We start from the raw sequence: 4,172 nt of genomic DNA, 5'->3' as shown, positions 1-4,172 counted from the left end.
AGAATGGTGCTTCTCAAGCTCTGTATGTGAGTCACCCGGGGATCTTATTAAAACACAGCTTCTGATTCAGTAGGTCTAGAGAGGAGCTGATATTCTGTATTTAAACATAATGCCATGTAATGCTGATGCCACTAGTCTATGAACCACACTTTGTAGTAAGAGCATAGACTATTAAGATGTAATATTAAGACATAGGGCATAAAGTACGTCTTAAATATTAAAAAATATTAACATTTTTTCTTGGGGTGCCTGAGTGGCTCAGTTGATTAAGTGTCTGCCTTCGGCTCAGGTCATGATCCCCGAGTCCTGGGATGGAGCCCTGCTGAGCAAGGAGCCTGTTTCTCCCCCTCCTTCTGCCTACCAGCCCCCCTGCTTGTGCTCGCTCTCTCTGTCAAATAAATAAAACCTTAAAAAACAAAACAAAAACAAACAAACCAAAAAAAAAACTTTCTTTTCTTGGTGTGAAAGTTGTATTCTTCGGAATCAAATAGTTGAGTTTCATTCCTGGCTCCAGCTATAATCTTGGGCGGGTCACTTGACCTCTCTGTCTCAGTTTCCTTATGTGCAAACTGGGAATAATGGCAGAGACTATCTCATAAGATTGTTGTCAAGGTTAATGATATAATTTATATAATTCACTTAGAATAGTGCCTAATTCTTAAATACTCAATAAATGTTAGTTATTATTTTTTGTATTAGTATTGTTTTAGAGATCTGTTTGGGATTTGGTGTGCTTCATTAATCTGAAGATTCATGATTTTTATTAATCCTGGAAAATATTCAGTCATTATCTTTTCAAAAGTTGTCTTTCCTCAAGTGTTTTTTCTCTTCTAGGATTCTGGTTTGACATCCACGTACCTTGTACCATGTACCTTATGTCTCCGATAACCTTTATGTGAGTTAGTGTCCTTATCTATAAAATGAGGCAACAAACTGTTAAAAACAAAATTCAACTGAGTAAATTTAAAGGTCAAATTGTCTTTATTCAATGATCCATAAATCAGGCAGCATCCAAACAAATAAAAAGGAGCTCCAAGGAGTAGAACAAAACAGAAAGCTTTTATAGACAGAAGGGGGAAGACAGTGGATTGGTTCAGGTAAAGTGAACTTCCTTTAGGGGACAAAAGGGTCTATAGGGTGGATTAACTCACTAGTTCTGACCAGGAAATTCCAGACTGACTGGTTAAGGTTACATTCCTGGGAGAGGCTGATTGGGTCAGGCATTAAGTCTTGGTTTGCTGACATGAAGCTTAGCAGAGTGACTCCATTTGGGATTTGCCTGTCCTTCTAAAAATTAACCCCTTTTGATCAGAGTGTCAGTTTAACTGAGAGACATCAAAATTTAAGTCATTAGCATCACTCTCAGCTATCACTCTGTGAAGTTCTCACAGTCTTTGTTGATCCTATGTATGGTATTCACAGGTTGTGATGTTTTATCTAAATTGCTGTGATATTCACAGGCCATGTCTTCTGGTTCACAACTTTTTTGGTCATTCTCTTTGTTCCTTTTCTGATGTTCCTGTCTTAGGGAGATCATTTGCTTGGTGGTTAGTGGCTGCAAATATATATTTAAATATCTTAAGACAATACAATGCACCAGGGAGATTTCTATGATTATTATAAGCAGGATAATTCCCGATGTCTCGAGTATACCTAAAAGCCATGGTGTCCAAGACCCAAAGCAATCAAAATCAAATAAGTCAAAGAAAGACCCCATTAAAGGAGATACTTTTTAAGCCAAGTGATTTTCTCAGTGATCTTATGTAACTGAGTTTCAACTTCCCCCAAAGTATTAATCCAGTTACGGCAGATGATGTTGGCCATAGCACAGATATCTTCTGCTCAACTAAAAGATTATCAAGGGATATCCTATTATCAAGAGCAATTTTGGCCAGAGAGTCAAAGGATTTTTGTTGGGCAACTACAGTTTTAGCAGCAGATTCTGTAATATTTCAAGAGTTAAAGAGAAATTCTTATTTATTTATTTATTTATTTATTTATTTATTTATTCATTCATGATAGACAGAGAGAGAGAGAGGCAGAAACACAGGCAGAGGGAAAAGCAGGCTCCATGCCAGGAGCCTGACGTGGGACTCGATCCCGGGACTCCAGGATTGCGCCCTGGGCCAAAGGCAGGCACCAAACCGCTGAGCCACCCAGGGATCCCCTAAAGAGAAATTCTTAATCATAATCTTATATGTACTCACTACTGACCAGGGAAGTAGGACCCTGATAAAGGAAACCAATCCCGAATCATGAATGCCTCCTGATAATTCCCATTGGAATTTGTGAGTCAGGCCTAGAAAGGTGACAGTCATGGAAGCCAATAAAATGTTAAGGCCCTGTAGTCCACATAGGCAGTTCTATTCTGGTTGCCTTGTGTCCCTTTTTTAAAAATTAAAAAAAAACTTTTTTGTCCAGAACCTGGATACAAGTTTCCCTAGGTTTAGGGTTCTTAACCAGAGACAAGGAAATGGGTGAGGCAGTCGGAAAGATTGCCCCATTAGCAATGGCCTGGGAGATACAGATGATGGCATTACCTTTCAAGGCCAGTGCCAGAGTAAAGGAAAGAAAGGGAAGAAGAAAGTGTTTCATGTTTAGTTAAAATATGAAGTCTTGATCCAGTGTCTTGGGTGGAAACAGTCTACACCAATGTTAGAAACTTTTCTTCCTAGTCGATTTGATTTAAAGGTCTCCAGTGTCTGCACACAACAAAATGTCAGGGAGAGGCTTCTTTAGCTGTGAGATGTGTGCCCAAGTCCCCAAAGTTTGGCTACCATCTACGTAGTGAGGAGGACCTAAGATATTCTCTTGCAAAGAAATTCAAGGGAAGTCTTTGTTCTTAGTGATTTCAAATTAGAAGGGCGGGGAAAAAATTGTAAATGTTAGTTTGGAGAGTTGTAGCCAAATATTTGAAAAAGCTAGAAGAATTTAGGATCCAGGGCACCCGATGGCACAATCAGTTAAACATCTGACTCTTGATCTCAGCTCAGGTCTTGATCTCAGGGTTGTGAGTTTGAGGCCCACAAAGGGCTGCACATGGAGCATGGAGCCTACCTGTGAAAAAAAAAAAAAAATCCAGGATCCAATCCAATTTGAAGGTATAAAACAAAACCTCAAAGATAATTAACAGAATTAGAATCTAATATCTACAAAGGTACAAACAAAATTTTTTTCTCTACAATTATCTCCATTTCTTTTTTCCAAGGATAATCATAGCAAAGTTAGGTTGTTTGCATTGGACTTAGTCTGATCATTTACATAAGTGCAGCAAGAATAGTGATTGACCATATAAGCACTTGTTTTTTCTATACATAAATAGAATGAGGAAAACAACTTTTTTTTTCTAGAGATAAGTAAAATATTCAATTTGATTCTTCTAAGGGTAGGGGGAAGGAGTTGAAAGTAGGTCTTTATTTTGCAGTCACCATCTGTACAAATTCTTCATAGTTGACTCGTCCATCTCCATCAGTATCTGCTTCTTTGATCATTTCATCTACTTCTTCATCTGTTAGTTTTTCTCCTGAGTTTGTCATGACGTGACGTAGTTCTACTGCACCGATGTAACCATTTCCATCCTTGTCAAAGACTCAAAATGTTTCATGAATCTTTTCTTTATTGTTTGTATCTTTCATGTCTTTTAGCCATCATAGTCGAAAATTCTGGGAAATCAGTGGTGCCATTACCATCAACATCCAACTTGTTGGTCATATCCTATAATTTTGCTTCTTTTGGGTTCTGACCCAGTGACTTCATGAGAGTTCCAAGTTCTTTGTTGTGATGGTGTCGTCGCCATCTTTGTCTAATAGGGAGAAATTTCCTTGAAGTCAGCAATCTGTCCTTCCTTCAGCTGATCAGTTACAGTGTGAGTGAAGGGAGGAAGAACAGAGAGGGAGCGAGGGTGGTTGCACCAGCACGGGGGTTATAATGGCAGGAATGTCTCCACTACTGTTGCTAAGGCACAATGTGTGCTTAGCACTGTGCTACCATCTGACTGTGAGTAACAGTGCCATTACCCATGAATTTCCCAGGACCATGGCCCCATATAAGCACTTCTTAAGCTTACTTTGTTGGAATCTTGTAAGCAAGGTACCAAGTCTATTTTTATTAAGGGGCCTTATTGGCTCTGTAAAGTCAACTTTAGTTCCTTAAAACTGTCTGATCATATATGA

The 4,172-nt window shown here is 38.8% G+C and overlaps 1 pseudogene; it reads right to left on the bottom strand.

Moving 5' to 3' along the window:
* Positions 1-3,413: 3,413 nt before the first annotated feature.
* On the bottom strand, positions 3,414-3,756 carry LOC112933457 (calmodulin-like; annotated as a pseudogene).
* Positions 3,757-4,172: the final 416 nt, after the last annotated feature.

Source organism: Vulpes vulpes, chromosome 10 (genome assembly GCF_048418805.1).
Source record: "Vulpes vulpes isolate BD-2025 chromosome 10, VulVul3, whole genome shotgun sequence".
NCBI classification, from domain to species: Eukaryota; Metazoa; Chordata; class Mammalia; order Carnivora; family Canidae; genus Vulpes; species Vulpes vulpes.
The sequence above is the reverse complement of the archived record's forward strand: the minus strand, read 5'-3'. Positions and strand labels throughout refer to the sequence as shown.